The sequence below is a fragment of the Lontra canadensis genome, unplaced genomic scaffold, assembly GCF_010015895.1.
Source record: "Lontra canadensis isolate GAN:19392208 unplaced genomic scaffold, GSC_riverotter_1.0 scaffold108, whole genome shotgun sequence".
In the NCBI taxonomy this organism is placed as follows: Eukaryota; Metazoa; Chordata; class Mammalia; order Carnivora; family Mustelidae; genus Lontra; species Lontra canadensis.
The window spans coordinates 3,516,826-3,535,031 of record NW_022631102.1 but is presented as its reverse complement, the minus strand read 5'-3'; the positions used below and the strand labels follow the sequence as shown (position 1 = coordinate 3,535,031).

At 37.5% G+C, this 18,206-nt stretch overlaps 2 long non-coding RNA genes and 6 other non-coding genes across 9 annotated transcripts; all 8 read left to right on the top strand.

The window, feature by feature from the left end:
• Window positions 1-2,143: 2,143 nt before the first annotated feature.
• On the top strand, window positions 2,144-8,069 carry LOC116856263. 2 transcript variants are annotated; one of them, XR_004380514.1, is made up of 4 exons: window positions 2,144-2,350; window positions 4,340-4,427; window positions 6,313-6,399; window positions 8,022-8,056. It is a non-coding gene; the product is annotated as an uncharacterized LOC116856263 (long non-coding RNA). The 2 variants fall into 2 exon arrangements; XR_004380515.1 differs by lacking the exon at window positions 6,313-6,399 and having other exon boundaries at window positions 2,149-2,350; window positions 8,022-8,069.
• On the top strand, window positions 2,237-2,308 carry LOC116856356. The gene has a single exon (XR_004380559.1). It is a non-coding gene; the product is annotated as a small nucleolar RNA SNORD113/SNORD114 family (small nucleolar RNA).
• LOC116856351 lies at window positions 5,013-5,087 on the top strand. The gene has a single exon (XR_004380556.1). It is a non-coding gene; the product is annotated as a small nucleolar RNA SNORD113/SNORD114 family (small nucleolar RNA).
• A 48-nt stretch (window positions 8,070-8,117) lies between the features above and the next one.
• Window positions 8,118-17,817, top strand: LOC116856256. Its single transcript, XR_004380513.1, has 4 exons — window positions 8,118-8,154; window positions 13,411-13,451; window positions 15,647-15,710; window positions 17,789-17,817. It is a non-coding gene; the product is annotated as an uncharacterized LOC116856256 (long non-coding RNA).
• On the top strand, window positions 8,688-8,760 carry LOC116856362. Its single transcript, XR_004380564.1, has one exon. It is a non-coding gene; the product is annotated as a small nucleolar RNA SNORD113/SNORD114 family (small nucleolar RNA).
• On the top strand, window positions 11,401-11,476 carry LOC116856365. The gene has a single exon (XR_004380566.1). It is a non-coding gene; the product is annotated as a small nucleolar RNA SNORD113/SNORD114 family (small nucleolar RNA).
• Window positions 14,302-14,375, top strand: LOC116856344. Its single transcript, XR_004380551.1, has one exon. It is a non-coding gene; the product is annotated as a small nucleolar RNA SNORD113/SNORD114 family (small nucleolar RNA).
• On the top strand, window positions 16,457-16,529 carry LOC116856349. Its single transcript, XR_004380554.1, has one exon. It is a non-coding gene; the product is annotated as a small nucleolar RNA SNORD113/SNORD114 family (small nucleolar RNA).
• Window positions 17,818-18,206: the final 389 nt, after the last annotated feature.

The following is an 18,206-nucleotide window of genomic DNA, read 5'->3' as shown; positions in this document are numbered from 1 at the left end:
GGGATGGAGGAGGGCACTTGCGATGAGCTACCGGTGTTGAGTCACTATATTGTACACCTGAAACTGGTAGCACACTATAGGTTAATTGTACTGGAATTTAAATATAAACTGAAAAAGATAAAAATAAAAAATAAACATGGAACAAACAAAATTGTATTAATCCTTGTCCAGAAATCTGCGGACTACCGTGTAAAAGAGAAAAGGTAGAGTCTTTGGCAAATGGACTCCTGAATGGATAAGGAAATGTGTAAATGAACAGAGATAAGGAGGGCCACACGTGGACCAACTGTGAAGTTGTGTAATAAAACGAAGATTGTGTTTAGTGTATATATTTAAAGCACTGGGTTCCACAGATAAATCAAAGCTCTGAACTCTTCCATAAGGACAGGTATGGACAGATAGACCTGAGAGTTCATGTTGCTGCTTTGATTCTTTGTTTGGTGGTTTTAGTTAAGAGGGACAAAAAAAAAAGGGCTTACATAAATAATCGATTGTTTTAATATTGTCTTATTGAGAGAGGGCCAAGCATGAATCCATAAGGAGGATGTGTCATATGACCAGAGTTACAGTCAATAGAACCATATTCAGTAGTTTAATTTTTTTTAAATCAAAAGAAGATTTAATTATCAGTTATGTCTCTGAGCCACGAGCATGTAGACTGGATATTTAATATTCCTGTTCCGTGCCTTGGTTTTCATTGATACTGACACACTGTCATAGGGGAATGAACGAGTGCATTTCTATACAGGTTAATTATTCAAAAGAAGGCTGAGCAAAGGCCAGTGAGGAATATGTGTTATGAACCAAAGATAATGATTGCTCCTTCTGTACCCAAATGTTGTCCAGATTAAAAAAAACAGAACTCGCAGCTCCTTCCACTTTGGGTAAAGTACACATAGAAATTTCTTCTTTAAGTTTTAATTTACATTCCGGTTGGTTAACGTACAGTGTGTTATTACTAGGTTCAGGTGTACATGGAAATTTGCATGAGAAAGTCTTTAGAAAAATGGGTACGTAATTGATTTATTTTATGCCTAATTATATACATGAATAAATAAATGAATCAGTAGACATCAGTCAGAAAAATTTGTGCTTCATTGGTGGGAATATGCAATAGAATAAAGATTTACGTTTACCTAGTTTTGTACAACTGAGGTTCATTAAAAGCAACCACTGAGTTGTTAAATTTATGGATAGGGATTATGGACACGGATATTTATGGTTGATAATGGTTCATATTCTCATGCTGGTGTTGTGTTGTTGAAAAAGAAAAATTAAGTAAGTCAATAAATAAGAGTGATTCGTGGACAATGATAACATTCTAAAATGACCCACATTTATGTTTGACCTGATATTGTACTGAATAAATAATCAAATTTTTCTTTGACTAATTAAATAAGAGAGAAACATGAGTGGATCAATAGATAGGGTATACATTAGGGCGAACTTGAGACCAGTGCTTCATGGTATGCTCTGAGCAAAGCATGAGTGTGGCCCCTTGAAAAAGTTGAATGAGGCTGGGAACCATGTAGTTAGGGAATATCTAGATGGATAGAAGGACTAGTTACGTTTAGTTATTTCGCGACTCGTGGGTGGTCGATTTCACACTGTTCTCTGCATAAGTGAAAAAGTAAATGGTAAATAAGTCAATAAAAAATGGAGTCCTTCTTGAGTCAGTAATGATAATATGGTAGCAACTGTTTATTCATCTCGTACCTCTTGACTCAAGTCCATTAAAAGAAGTTCAGTCTCTGCTGTTCTGTTTTTTATAAAAAGTGTACTTTAATTCATGCAACAAAAACACTATAGCTGATTTGTTTATTCAGTGGTACTAAAGATTTTAGTTTTTACCTTTTGTGGGTAAGGAGCCTAGAGACTGTAGTAGATTATAGTCAGAATTCATGTCCTCAGCTTGGGTGGTTCATTATGGCGTTATGTCAAAGGAATAAATGCTTAACACCTAAGTGAAATGAAAAGGTGCCACAGAGGGACCAATAATGGAAACTAAACAATGTGTACAATTAATCCCACTCAGAACAATTAGCGCTTATTAAAAATCATGGAGGATTTTTATTCATTTTTAGGGCTTTTAATGTTATAGTTTGTATCATGGTTAATTTAAACATCCTTCATTTTTAGGGCTTTTAATGTTACAGTTTGTATCATGGTTAATTTAAACATTCGTTCAGTGATAAAGATCTAGGCCATTTATCCTTCAGCTGTCAGGGAGCAAGTTTGGACCAATGATGAGTATCCTGGGGTGTCTGAATCAATGATTTTGATTAAACCCTATAACTCTGAGGTCAGAAACCTAGTTAATGCCTATGTGGTTAATCAGCTTCCAGCAGAGGTTAGTAATATTCAGCCTTTTGTTCTTAAGTTGTGAAGGTTCATAGGTCTGGGTTGTTGCACTCTAAGTGAATTAATAAATGAATAAATAAACACAGAAATAAAGATAGAGAGCCATATGTCCCCCGATTACGAGAATGTGTAATGTGTTTTTTTATTAATATTTTCTGAAGTATCCAGAATATATCCATAATATCCATAATATATTGATTAAAGCTGATCCCTGTTTGGGACAGGAACATACGCAGATGAGTACCGGGAAATCCGCGTGTGTTCTGTGTGGTCTTCAAGGTGCTGGTTGCTTGTTGAAAACAAGAAAACATGCTCTGGTTGGTTATAGCTGGGGGTAATGAGCATATGAACAGCTGTTAATTCTATTTAAATTTCTAATCCACTTTGTGTGTTTGTAGATATTGATGATACTGTGAGTGAATGTATAAATACATTTATGCCTCAACCAATTATTTTGAAGAGGGTACAGCAGGATTTTCTCAACCCCTCATTACTGACATCTTGGGCTGGATAATTCGTTGCCAGGAAGGCCGTCTGTACATTGTAGAATGTTTAGTAACTTCCCGGCCTCTACTCGATGCCAGTTGTGACAGTCAGAAATATCTCCAGACATTGGTAAATGTCCTCTGGTAGCAGATTTTTTTTGTCTTAGTTTTAGTCTTTTTAAAAATTCTTCATTTAAGTGCAGATTAGTTAACATGTATTATTCATATCAGAGGTAGAAATCAGTGATTCATCAGTCGACTCTAACGCCCAGTGCTTACTCCATCACGTGCCCTCCTTAATGCCCATCACCCAGTTACCCCGTCCCCCCACCCACCTCCCCTCCAGCAACCCTCAGTTTGTTTCCTAGAGTTAAGAGTCTGTTACGGTGTGTCTCCCTCTCTGTTTTCATCTTATTTTAGTTTTCCTTCCCTCCCCCTATGTTCATCTGTTTTGTTTCTTAAATTCCACATATGAGTGAAATCATGTGGTATTTGTCTTTCTCTGACTGACTTGTTTTGCTTAGCATAATACCCTCTAGTTCAACCCACATTACAAATGGCAAGATTTTATTCTTTTTGATGGCCGCATAGTATTCCATTATATATCTCTACCACCTCTTCTTTATCCATTCATCTGTGGATGGGCATTTGGGTTCTTTCCGTAGTTTGCTTATTGTGGATGTTGCTGCTATAAACATTGGGGTACAGGTGCCCTTTGAATCATTATATTTGTATCCTTTGGGCAAACACCTAGTACAATTGCTGGGTCATAGGGTAGCTCTGTTTTCAACTTTTTGAGGAACCTCCATGCTGTTTTCTAGAGTGGCTGCACCAGCTTGCGTTCCCACCAGCAGCGTAGGAGGGTTCCCCTTTCTCCGCATCCTTGCCAGCATCTGTCGTTTTCTGACTTGTTAATTTTAGCCATTCTGACTGGTGTGAGGTGGGATCTCATTGTGGTTTCTGATTTGTCGTGGCATGAGTTATCACAGAGACTGTAAAATAAGGATTTATTTTATTTTATTTTTTATTTTTTTAAAGATTTTGTTTATTTATTTCACAGAGTTAGCGAGAGCAGGAATACAAGCACGCGGAGTGGGTTGTGAGAGGGAGAAGCAGGTTTTGCACAGAGCGGGGAGCCTGATGCAGGGCTCGATCCCAGGACCCTGAGATCATGACCTGAGCCGAGGGCAGACGCTTAGTGACTGAGCCATCCAGGCGCCCCATAAAATAAGGATTTAAATGTACCCAATTCTGCAAAAGAAACATCTGTTAAAATTATTTTTTGTTTTGTTTAAACTATTCATATGTAAAGATATTTTTGATAGATACTGTTTTTATCCTTATGTGGTAGATTGAGCAGTGGCTAGTACATTATTTAAATGTGAAAGCAGTGTACTAGAGTAATTAGAGAAGTACCAAAATTTATTACTACCTAATTCCATATACTTACCGTGCATTAAGAACCTAGGTTAATTCTACTTTTTCCTCCACAGAATAACCGTAAGACAGCAGACTTTACTCATTTTCTAAGAAACAACATCTTGGCAGTTAGTTCTGTGTGTAAAGACCGTAGACAGAAATGTAAGTAAGACTCAGAATTCCCATCCCCGCTTGGGAGGCTTTGTTCGTGAGTGTATGTTCAAAGAATCGGTGTCCATAAAAGAAATAAAAATCTCCAAATATGGACCAGTGATGGGAATATGTCATCAATGTTACTTTTAATCTAAGTTGGCACAGTCGAGATAGTCGTTTCATTCATTCTCAGAACTACTTGATATTTCATTTTATCGACCTCCACAGAGAACTCGAACATTTCCATGTGGGGGTAGTGCTGGCTGGCAACTGTTTTGTGTGGCAGCCTATAAGCCAATGGAAGACTTTGTTTTGAGATGGGTTAAAGGTGGGGTCTCATCACTTTTCATTGAAACATCTTTAAAACATGGGCAAATTAAATAAAACCACAGAAGGACCAATGGTGAATGTGGATTTGCTACGAGGCATGGATAATAATTGATCACATGTGTTCTCTGAGGTCCATTGTAAAAGGAGATTGAGTCGGTTTGCTTTGTGGGAAAAGGGCCACTGGTGGGAGGATCTTGTCCTGGAAATTTATGATTGTATTGTTATTCCTGGATAAATAAAGAGATAAAGGAAGAAAAACGTGCCTGGACCAATGATGAGTACCATGGGGTATCTGAAACAGGAGTTTTGATTAAACCCATATGCAACTCTGAGGTCCATTACAAAGAGACACGTAGTTATTTCCTCTGTGGGAAAGGAGCACATGGTACCTTGTGCTTGGGCTGTCGTGGTTCTTAGTGATGCACTGTATTTTATTATAAAATTGACCCACAAATAACAAAAGTGTGTCGATGAAAAAAAAATAGGACAAGTTTTACACTTATTATTAAGGAATGTAATGTAACATGGAGTAGTAGTATTAAAATTTGGCTGAAACTCTGATTTCTCATAAATTAATAGTAAGTGAAAAGGGTATATGGTTATTTGTACATAATACTCGGGAGTGTTTGTGGGTGCTGGGTTGCTGACTGATTCTTTTATTAAGGAAATGGCAGCACATTTACTCTATACTAGTTGGTTAAATGACCACATAGCTGAGAGCCAAGCAGAGACCAATGATTAGAATGATTTATATGAGAACACTCATCGTTAATCCAGTCTTTTTAAAACTTACTTTTATTAAAACAATAAAAAAGAAGCAAGTCTGTTATTGACGGTGATGACTATGTCCAGATGTAAATTTTGTACAGTGTTTTTGCCCAGTAGATAAGATTACAGATATTAGTGTCTCTGTGTAAGGGAAAGAAAGTATAATTTTATATATCAAACTATTTTTTAAAAAGTCAGCAAACCATGGGCCAATTGGCACCACATGTTTAAGTATGAGGATTTTGATTTCTCTTACTTTTCCAATGACAAATAGTCTAGGAAAAACTTTAGGCTTTTCTGTTTTTTGAAAGGTATATTGAGACCTTTCCAAATTGTTGTAATTTGGTTCTGGGTTGGTGTTTAACAATTCCTAGTCTTCTTTAGAAAGCTGGTATTATTATTCACCGAATAGTAAAATCAGCCAGTAAATGAGTGAATCCATAAATCCATAAATATATGTAGTGGAGGATAGAACCAAGAAACAAATTAAATATGTTAAATTCTACACAGGTGATCGTGCTCCCCTATGTAGGTAGCAAATAAAGTCAGATGTCTCTAATTGGTAATTTTTATTTTAGTTTGTGTTGAGCAAGGAATTCGATAGTATTCCTATTATTCAGTAGAAATTTAAGTAAGTGAGAGAGTACCATCTTTGGGAAGATGATGAGAATGTGGTAGGAAACAGAGCTGCTGGTTCATTGTTTCCCTTCACAAATTTCAGTTTAAAAAAGAGACCTCTGTTTTCATTGTGTTTTCAAATTGGCTTTCCTTCCCCCCCTTCTTCCTTTGTTTGTAGAATGAACACAAAGCCGATTTAATCATTCTCTAATCCGGAAGACCTGGCTGATAATTCTGGGACTAAGAAGCGTAAAAACTTATATATGTAAATATCAATGTTTGTGTTCAAGGCTTAGGTGGGGTTATTTATGGGAGCCCATGGAATTAGTTCAATAAAATAACTAGTTAAATACCATATGAAATTAAGGAATGCCAGTCCCGATTCTGGGACTGGAAAGTGTCACGAATTAAAATTTATATTTACTTTGACTCATCTGAACTGTGGACCACTAGTAAAGTGATGGAGGGCTTTTCACATACTCTCAAAGCACTGTATCATCTCATTTAATATTCTTGACCCATTTGCTTAATACATTCCTTCACGAGTAAAGATCTCAATTATTAACCCTTGCAGCTAGAATGCCTCCGAAGATGGTAGATGTCACTTCCGTCCCTTGTGGGTTGAGATGAGAGGTCTCTGGTTGTTGACGACACCAGCTTTCATGTGTTGGCAAGTCAGGTGACAAGGAGCAGGAGGACACTTGTCCTAAGTTAGGGCCTGATACTGAAGCCAGCGTGCTGATTAATCCCTCTGTGTAAACCAGAAGTTCCTTGTGAAGAGTGAGTGACTGTTTGCTCTCCATGAACGGGGGCAAGGAAGAAATCTTGGTTGTCTTTCAGGCTTTTGTTCTCAGTTTTGTGTCATTAAAGGTTATTGATTGTCTACCTGTTGTCCATGAATCTGTGAATGAATGAGCCCATTCAAGAAAGCATGAGTGAATGAAGAGGGAGCGCGCTGGGCCCCCTCAGTGATGAGTACTGGTGGAGGTTTTCCAACCCACACCTTTGAAGAAGCCTTCCGGAGCTCTGAGGTCCAGTCCGGAGAGCGGACCCGTCAATATTCTCTGTAGAAATTAGCTCATAGGAGAAGTTAGGAAAATTCAATAAACTTGCCCCAGGCTTTTGTGGTTCATGGAGATGGATTGTATTATTTCAAGTGAATCAGTGCATGAATGAATAAAGAAATGAGTCCATGAAACACTGAAAGCCTTCTCATGGGACAATTAGCAGAGTGCAGTGAACACTATTAGTATCAATACAGTCTTGAAGGAAAATGGAAAGGCTTACTCTGTAATCCCCTTTTATATGGAAACATATTAGTGTCTGTAGCTCAGGGCCAGGGTTTGGCGCTTCTGCAGCTTGCGGAGGGGCTGGGGGGGGCGGTTAAACTAAGAGAAAGGAAGATGTTTGCATCATTCAATAATCTGTTAGATAACCATCTTCTTTTTTTGTTTTTTTTTAAGATTTTATTTATGTATTTAACAGAGAGAGAGACAAGAGAGGGAACACAAGCAGGGGGAGTGGGAGAGGGAGAAGCAGTCTCCCCGCTGAGCAGGGAGATGGACTCTGGGCTGGATCCCAGGACCCTGGGATCATGACCTGAGCTGAAGGCAGATGCTTAACGCCTGAGCCCCCCCCAGGTGCCCCGATAACCATCTCTGTAATAGGTGTTGACACAGGTGGATAAATGTAACCATTACAGATTTTAATCTTGGGTTAGGTGGTGGACTTGATAGTATTTCTTATATTTTTGATTACTAAGAATTCCATACTTGATTAATAAAGAACTGCACGTTTGAGCCAAAGTTTTTACTGGTATCTAGCTCTGTCTGATTAACAGCCATTAAAAAATGCTAAATGTACCTGTATCTGCTTTTTCCTACCCAGAGTGAACTACAGCTTGGCTGACTCAGTCATTAGCCAGAGTCATTACAGTCCACCAGGAGGTGAAGACTGAGATAAGTGAGTCCCGTAGTTCGCATCTCTGTTTGTTCATGGGTGTTACCTGAAGAATTTCAAAGTAAATAATTGTGTACTGCACACACAAAATAAATAAAACTCTCCAAGTGTGGGCTGGTGATGGGAATGTCTTATAAACCAAAAATGACATTTAATCTAAATTAGTACAATGGAGGTAATTTTAAAAGAAGGTAGAAGTTCTATAATTTATTTTCAGAGCAGTTTAATAGTCTTTATTTTTTGCCATGGCTGGTTTAAACATTCCCGTATGGGTAGAGCTAGCTGACAGCTCTTTGGGGGCAGCCCAGAGTGAGTGAAGATGGTGGTTTCGTTATTTTTCGTTGAACCATCTTTGACATATGGACAAATTAAATAAGAGAGGACCACATAGGAAGCAGTGCTAAATGTGGGTTTGCTAGAAAAGCAGGGAATTTGACTCATCTGCATGTGCAGCTTTGAGCGCCATTACAAAAAGATGAATTTGCTCTACGGGGGAAAAGCCCAAAATTCGAGGATCTTGTTTTTGGAATTTTGTGATTGTATTATTATTTGTGAATCAGAAAACCAATCGATAAACAAAAAAATTTCCTAGCATGGACCAATGATGAATGTCATGGGGTTTCTGAAACAAGAATTTTGATTAAACCCATCTGCAACTGAGGTCCATCACAAAGAAACACCTCATTATTCTCTTTGTGGGAAATGAGCCTCCAGCATCTTATTCGTGAGCTTTTGTGGTTTGGGGTATGAATTGCATTATTATAATACAATTAGCCCATGAATAAAGAAATATATCAATGAATAAAGAATAAGAGAGAGATGCATGCACTACTTTTAAGGCATATAATGAAACGTGGGTAGTTACTAAAACCATTTTGAGATATTTAGTCTCAATAAATGAATAGTCAAGGTTTTTTTTTATCACTTTAGTAAGTGCATATGGTCAGCAGCACATAAGAGTCCGTGTTTTGTGGTGATGCGCATTGCTAGTTGATGATTTTATTAAGGAAAGGGAAATGCATTTACATAAGTAGTTGATTGAATAAACTGATGGAGAGGGAGACCATGGAGCAGGGATGGTGATGTTTTATGCAGCCGCACTCACGATTAATGCAGTCTTTGTATGCAGTTCTGTGTAAGCAAACAGATATTAAAGAATCAGCTTGCTATTCTTCTGGGTAATGACATAAGGACAGATGTAAATATTATTCAAGGCACTTAGCCAGGGTGGGGGGCTAACATATATTGCAGCTTAATTACAAGTGAGTAAATGTATTTGCATTTATGTCAAATTTTTTTAAAGAAGTCGGCCACCAATGCACAAAAAGCATGCAGTTGCATGTGAAGACCATGATATATCATGTCTTACACAACTAATAATCCATAGGCATTCAGAGAGCCCTAGGCCTTTCTAATGGTACGCACAGACATTTTATAAATAATAAGTATTTTGCTTCTGTTTCGAGAGTTGTTTAATTTTTGGAATTCGCTTAGAACAGTGAAAGGATGGCCTTATTATCCCATGAGTAATTAGAACAGTTAGTGGGTGGATTAATAGATATATTAAGTAGGGTCAGGCTTGGCTCCCCGGTGAGATTGTGCCCTGAATTGAATCTCCCACGTATCCGGTTCTGCACAAATAAAGTTCACCAAAAAAGATGATCCCGGCTTTTACCTACGTGGGTAGGAAGTCCAGACAGATATTCCTAATTACAATTATTTTTCTTTTGTTCAGTGCTAGGTTCGGCGGTGGTCATCTTATTATTTAAAATAAAAAATCACACAAATTAGTAAATATGGAGTAGAATTCTCTTCCAGATGTTTAGAAAATAATGCAAATTAAGGTTTCTGGTTGATTTTCTTTGATCATTTAAAATAGTTCAAGGTAGACATTCTTTTCTTTTTTTTTAAATTTTTTTTTTTAAGATTTTATTTATTTATTTGACAGACAGAGATCACAGGTAGGTAGAGAGGCAGCCAGAGAGAGAGGAAGGGAAGCAGGCTCCCTGCTGAGCAGAGAGCCCGATGTGGGGCTCGATCTCAGGACCCTGGATCATGACCTGAGCCGAAGGCAGAGGCTTTAACCCACTGAGCCACCCAGGCGCCCCTAGACATTCTTTTCAAAGTTTGCCTTTTACTCCCTAGAATGAGCACAATCTACCAAACTTGATTATTATTATTATTTAAAAAAAATCTTATTTATTGATCTGACAGAGATCGCAAATAGGCAGAGAGAGAGGGGGAGGCAGGCTCCCCACTGAGCAAAGAGTCCGATGCGGGACTCGATCCCAGGACCCTGTGATCATGACCTGAGCCAAAGGCAGAGGATTAACCCACTGAGCCACCCAAGTGCCCCTAAACTCGATTATTAACTCATGGTGAAGAACTTGACTTTCTTCTCTTGGGGTAAAGAGAGAAGCAGAGATCAATGGAAACCACAGTCAGTGTTCATGTATTGCTTGGCGGCTTGTTCCTGGGTGTTCATTGAGGAGCTTTGAAAGAGTAAGCGTCTGCATACATGAACAGATCCAAAGGTGGTCATGTGTTGACCAATGATTAAAATATGTTATAAATTCAGAAGTATGATTAGTCCATTTCAGCATTACTGAATTTATTGAGATGAAGGATGAAAGACATTTCAGTAATTTTTAAGACACTCTCCCACTCCATTTTACTTCTGTTCCACAGTGGATTTAAACACTTCTCTGTTGGTAGATGTTATTATAGACTGTGAACCCACTGAAGGGAGAACATAAGAAAATGGGATGTGTTGCCTTTTTCTTAGTCATGGTACAAAATGATGGGTCACTGTACCATCTTTATTTATTTATTTATTTATTTTTAAAGAATTTATTTATTTATTTGACAGAGAGCACAAGTTGGCAGAGAGGCAGGCAGAGAGAGGAAGGGAAGCAGGCTCCCCGCTGAGCAGAGAACCTGATGAGGGACTTGATCCCAGGACCCTGAGATCATGACCTGAGCTGAAGGCAGAGGCTTTAATGCACTGAGCCACCCAGGCACCCTCCCCCTCCCGGTACCATCTTTAAAACATGGATGTGAAATGAAAGAGCCCAAGTGGGGACCAGTGACTAAGGGAGTTGAGATGATGCAAGGAAACACATTTGCGACACTGAAGCACATTGCATGGAGAGAGCTAACTCTGTAGCAAGTCAGCTTTCGTGGATGTATTCCTATCCTCAAGGACCTTCATTTTGTTTTCCTAATTCATGCACGTTGTCTGTAATAATTAGTGAACCAGGGAATAAGTCAGAACAGTGTATGAAATGAAGGTGCAGGATACCACGTGTGCATCCATGATGAGTGTGCGAGGGGCACCTGAATAACATTTTTGATTAAACCCAGTCTGTAACTCTGAGGTCCATTGCATCTACGGGAAATGTGCGTATAGATGGAATTAGAGATATTCAAGGTGGTCTTTATTTGTGTTGTTGTTTTGTTCACAACTATGAATTGTGTTATTATAAGGAAAGGATCAGTGAAGAGAAGGGCAGCACCTTATCTAATCAAGAAAGGAGTTAATGAATCCAAAATAATTATTAATTTATTTATATTTATACCATATTATAATATTTATATTATAATATAATATTTATAGTATTATATTTATAAATATTAATTATTAATATTTTTTTGAATTTTGAGTTAAAGTAGACTAAGGCTTCTCCTCCTTTGAGAACATATAGATAGATATATGCGAACATCAGTGTTTTTCTTCTGAGGTGGTAGTGAGTCAGTGACCTGTCTTATTTTGAAGAGGGACAGGAAACTTACTTATTGCATAGTAATCAGCAATACATAATAGTACATATGTATTCAATTAAAATCTGGCAAATCATGATAAGCCCATTAGTATAAAATATTTTAATAAATAAGATTTAATATAATCAATGATAAACCCCAAAAAACATGATTAAATAATTATTGAAACTTAGAAACAGTCTAAGTATGAACATTGGAAAGGAGAGTATGGTAAGTGTGTTCATTGACTTTTCTTTCAAAAGAAAAATGTAAAAATAAATAAATAACCAAAAATGAAAGAAAAATGTAGCTGTATTTTATTGATGATTTCTGCAAGTGAAAAGCCAATGGATCCATTTAGTATCACTTAGCCTTCTTGTGAAGTATCCTTATTGCTTGCCGGGATCCGTGCCATTATTAGTAGCGCGTAAAAGAAGTTTTGTGTTTCAGTCCATTTTTTAAAAGAACGTAGACCGTGGGTCAGTGAGGAGCATGTATCACATACAAAGGAGCATGGTTAAACCTGTTCTATCATCTTGAAGTCCACTTAAGTGAAAAATATCCAGGTCCCTCCTTCAGGGAAAGATCATATAACCACCATTCTCTAAATCTATCTTGCTGTTAACATCTACATTCAAAAATAAAAATTCGCACCTTTGTAACACTAGCTATGTTTCAGACTGTATGTGGCCAGTGCTGCCATATTGAATGAGTGGTGCTCATGGAGACTTTCTCCATCACTGCAGAAAGTTCCATCAGTACAACAGGGCTGAGATGGAAAGTGGCATGTCATAGTATTCAGTTTTGGGTGGTTCACGGCTCTACCTTTTTGTGTTTTCTTTAGAAATAAAAGGTAGATAATTAAATTATCCTTAGAGTTATTCAAAAGTGAGTAAATAAATTAATTGACAAACATAAGAATTCGAGTATAGGACGGCTCATTGTTCAGACTGTTTCCTGAAATATGAACTTAAATTCATCCCATTTTGCTAAAGTTTTCCCACTGAAGGAGAACCTGGACTTTTTACTATTTGGTAGGTTATAGAGACAGATACCAGTAATAGTGCTAGTTTTTTTGGTTTGTTTGTTTTGGGTGGTAGATTATAAAAGATCATCTTTATGTTATTTCACATTAAAAATTGAGTAATTCAGGGGTGCCTGGGTGGCTCAGTAGGTTAAGCCTCTGCCTTTGGCTCGGGTTATGATCCCAGGGTCCTGGGATCGAGCCCTTCATGGGGCTTTCTGCTCAGCAAGAAGCCTGCTTCCCCCTCTATCTCTGCTGCTTCTCTGCCTACTTGTGATCTCTCTCTCTCTGTGTCAAATAAATAAATAAAAATCTTTTAAAAGTACAAATAAAAAATAATTGAGTAATTCAGTGGATGAAAAGGATACCACTGTTGTATTGATGAAAATGTAACACAAACGAATATTTATGATTAATCTACTAATGCAGAACTAACTTCTATTTAAAAATCTACATTTGTTCTTTTCACTCTTCTGAAAATCTACACTATCCTCCTGGGTAAATACTCCACGTTGGTTTCAGCCGTCGTCTCAGCCGTCGTCCAGTGAGGAAGATCTTGACTGTTACTTCTGTGGGTAAGAAGCCAATGTAACAACGTTTGTTCTTGTTCGTGTTTTTTGTCCATATGTGGTCACTAAGGTAGTTAAAATAGAAGAGAAGGGCTCTATACACAAAAATAAAATCGAAGAACACGACGTATGGACCAATAGTGGGACTGTGTTCTGGGCACAGGAGTAGTAGGAGTAGAATGAACCCATTTCAACACAACTGAGATGCACTTTTTAAATGGAAGACATTTAAATTAATTTTTGAAACTGTTTGCCAGTCCGTATTATTTCTAAACCACAGTTGATTGAAGCGTTTTCATTCTGATAGAGATCCAGGCTATTCATTGTTTAGAGGAAGGAGGTCTCAGAAGGAAGATCCTATTGTCTGTGTTCTAAACGTGGGACATCATTATGGTTTTTTTTTTTTTTTTTAAGATTTTACTTATTTATTTGACAGACAGAGATCACAAGTAGGCAGAGAGGCAGGCAGAGAGAGAGGGGGAAGCAGGCTCCCTGCTGAGCAGAGAGCCCGATGTGGGGCTCGATCCCAGGACCCTGAGATCATGACCTGAGCCGAAGGCAGAGGCTTAACCCACTGAGCCCCCCAGGCGCCCCGGTTTTTTGTTTTTCGTTACACCATTAATACTGGTGTTTTAATGTCCGACAAAACTGGACATTAAATGAACATGGCCCAACATGAGACATTTTTGACGATGGTATTGATACGAAGCACGGGTCGCATGCAGATCTCGTCTGAGCGCTCTGTGAGAAATCCGGGTACAGACATGTCATCGTTCTGTTGAGTATCTTGTTCTGGGAGCTGGCGATCCACGGGAAAATGAAGGTGGAATTGAACGATGGAAACCAGTGCCAAGTGTGGACCAATGATGAGATTGGAGGGTGTCTGAATCAAAAATTTTGATTAAAGCCATCTGTGACTCTGAGGTCCGTAATTAAAAAGTGGCCTCATTTTTTTTTCCCCCTCTGTGGAAATGAGCTTAGAGCTCAGGTTGAGGATGTTCAAGTATCTTGATTATGGGCATACACACTTGATGAGTATGGGCTGAATTTTTCTAAGTAAATCATGTATGAATAAATTGAAGAAATACAAAAGTGAGTAAATATAAAAGAATCTGGGCATAGACCAATCATGAGAGTATGTAAGGAAACATTTCTGTGGCACTCAGTTGCAGTGAAAACTGCCCCTTTGTGGAAGGAGCGGATAGGCGGATGGATTTAAGACTCCGTATCCCATTGTTTGATATAGGTGGTGGTTTGCTGCTTGGTTGTTTTTAGGAAAAATTACATACATGAATAATTCATTAAATACTTAATTGGAAAAAGAATGAGCATAGTTCCTATTAGAATATGCTTTATGAAGAGTTATTATTAATTTATCTCTGTTCACTGGATTTTATTAAAAAGGAGAAACGGTTCATTTTTAAAGCTCTGTGGGTACTATAATAGACATGGAGACAAAATAATGTTTTTCGAGTTTCTTGTCTAATATTAGTTAATTCCCAGATATTGATGAATTGTTACATTTGAATAGGTTATGTCCTAACCACAGTTTTAAAAGGGGGCGGAACATGGCCCGGTAAGAAGCAAGAATGACTAATCTTTATCTACGCCACTGATCCTCTCTTTGTAGCTTGGCTATGGGCATGTGGACACTTGTACATGGAGGGAATGTCTGTTCTGGATTCATGGGTTTACCTGTGTATGTGTGTGTTAGTATATTTTAATGTATGATCAAATATTCCCTGAGTCACTCCGCAAATAAGTAAATAAAACAATGAATGATTGAATTAATATATAAGGTGGGTCAAGCATAGATCTTGGTGAGAATATGCTGTGAATCACAAATTTAAACTCCTCTATTTCTACACAAACTGAGTCCTTAAAAAAAAAACAACAATTGTCTAGGCGCTTGCCTGTTTGGGTAGGGGGTCTCTAGACAGATAAGCGCAATAGGCAGAGTTTTTATTTTTGCCGATGAACTCAGTGGTGTTCATTGTATTATTTAAAATGTAAAATTATTATTTAAAAATAGTATTATTTAAAATCAAGAAATAAATAAGGAGTGATGTCCTTGGGTCAGTGGTGAAAATGAGAAGCGAATCAACTTCCTAAGTAATCCTTGTACCACACAGCTCTTGTCCTTTAAGTCAATGTAAATTTGGACTGTTCATTCTTCTGAATATTGGCACTTGACTCCACAGAATGAAGATGATGATTGATTTAATCAGTCTCTGCTGATGAAGATCTTGGCTGTTACCTTTGTGGGTAAGGAACCTAATGACTAAAGTAAATAACCGTCGCAAGATCTTGTCAACTGGGGTGAATTTTTCATCAGTGTTCACTGAATTATTTAAATAAAGCCACACATAGATCAGTGATGTGAATGTGCCGTGAAATAAAGATTATGGTTACTCCAGTTCAGGACAATCGTGGTTGAAAACGAGATGGAAGACATTCTGTTCATTTCACAATCCATCTGATTTTTGTAATGCGTTTGACTTAAACATTTATTCGGTAATGAAGTCTAAGACTGCACTGTTCAGTGTGGTTGTCCCTAGCCACATGTGGCTATTTAAGTCTAAAATGATAAAAGTTCAGTGAATTTTCACTTCAGTTCTTCGGTTGCACTAGCCACATTTCAAGAACTTAGTAGCTCCATATGGCTGATGGTGACCACATGAGAGCGCAGTCTCGGCATGTTCATGTTACGGCGGTAAGTGCTGCTGGACAGCTCACCGAAGAAGGCCATAGAAAGATGGAAGACAGACTAGGACGCCCATGGAGCTGGGATGCTAAGTGACCTGTGCATACCTCTCTGAGGGCTCCTACAAAAAAGTCTTTGGGGAAAAGGTGTAGTTATGGGAAAAGAGCCTGGAAATAGACCTTGGTCCTCTCCAAGGATTTTGTTCTTGGCTCTTTAAAAATTTTTGGATATTGATTTTATTACTGTTGGTGGATCAAAGAATGGATCCATAAACAAAGGTATAAATCAAGAAAAAGATTGCTTAGCCTGGATCAATGATGAGTACCCTGGGGTGTCTGAAATCAAGGATTTTGATTAAACCCTATAACTCTGAGGTCCATTACAGATTACTCTCTGTTGTCTCTGTAGCGAATGAGCTTATTCTGGGAATTAAAAATACACAAGAGTTTGTTCTTGGGCTTTTGGGTATTGTATTTGCAGTAAATCATTGCATGAATAAATCAAGAAATAAATAAATGAATAAAGACAAAATGGGTTATTCCTGGTCCAGATAGGAAAGTAGGTAATGTAATATGTGTAACGTAAAAATCATTGTTAATAAATTTCTGAAGCACTGAGTTCCAGTAAAGTAAATTGATTGAAGCTGACCCCTTTGGGTAACAAGAATTTAGATAAATGGATGTACGAACCCAGGTTGTTTTTCAGGGTTGGGTTGTTGGTTTTTTGTTTTAGTAAGAGAAGAGCAAAACATTTACTTAAAATTAATTATTGATTAAAAAACTGCATAATTGAGAGAGGGCTTACACATGGGCTTATGTTGAGAATGTGTCACATGACCAGTTACAACCAATCCAGTGGTCTTTGCTATGTTTTAATAAAAAAACAAAACAGAACAAAAATCATCTGCTCTTTTTTCTGTGCCTAAGAAGCATATGGATAGGCATTAATATCGTCCTGTTTCTGTGGAGTCACAAATATTAATGATATTATTATAAATAGATAAAAGAATAAGTTAATATTTTAATCAATTATTTGGACCATGAGGAGCATTTGTTATGAAACAAGGACAGTGGTGAATCCACTTCCACACAATTGCTTTCCAGATAAAGCAAATAAGACTTACGCTCTTGAATTTTGGGAATGGTGAATATATTTAGATAGGATTTCTTTTTCTGGTTTGGTGAAGTTGCTTTAAGAAAGCAGAAATGACTCCATAGGTTCCTATGTTCCTACATACACATGTAAAGGTGGGATAAGCATGCAAAATTGTTGAGAATTTGCTAGAATCTTAGATTCAGATTATCCTGCTTCTTCCCGAGAAAGATCCATTTAGAAAGAAGATAGAGCTCTCACCAGGCCAAGCAGGGGACATAGAAATAGATATGAGTAGTAGTCATGGTTCTTAGAATTCTTGTATCTGGTATTGGTGTCAGAGGGGTTCATTATATCAGTTAAATGTAATATTTGGAGCAATCAAGCAATAAATATGCTGTTCTGAGTTTTAATCCATAACAGGCGCTAAGGTTTATTTCCAATCATTTATTGTTGACTTGAACTAAAATATTTGATCTAGGCTGTTCTATATCTATCATTATGTCACTGAATCTATCTATTTTTGTATTTGCTTTATACTCCACAGAATGGTTGGATGATGAATCAATTACGGAGAAACTTATGTAAGTAACAGTCAAGATAATTGCTTCTAGTTTGGCGGTCTGTCATGGGTGTTAACTCCATTATTGAAAGGGAATAAATGACTCCATATACAAATAAAATGAATGAAGGTCACGCATAGGGCAGTTCAGCACATCTGTGGTCCATTAAGGAGAAAAATGCAAGGCCATTTTATTCGTTTTCACAGTTAATTATTCAATTAATTAGTGTAAAATGTATGATTCAATTTCATTGTTGAGTCACAGTTGACTTAGACCTCCCGTTATTTATGAAGACATAATTTGGTCACATTAAAATAGTAAAATGGGATTAATATGAAGTATTGTATTAATTATTAATCTCTATAGGAAACATTATGGGCAATTAATGAAAGATATAATCAG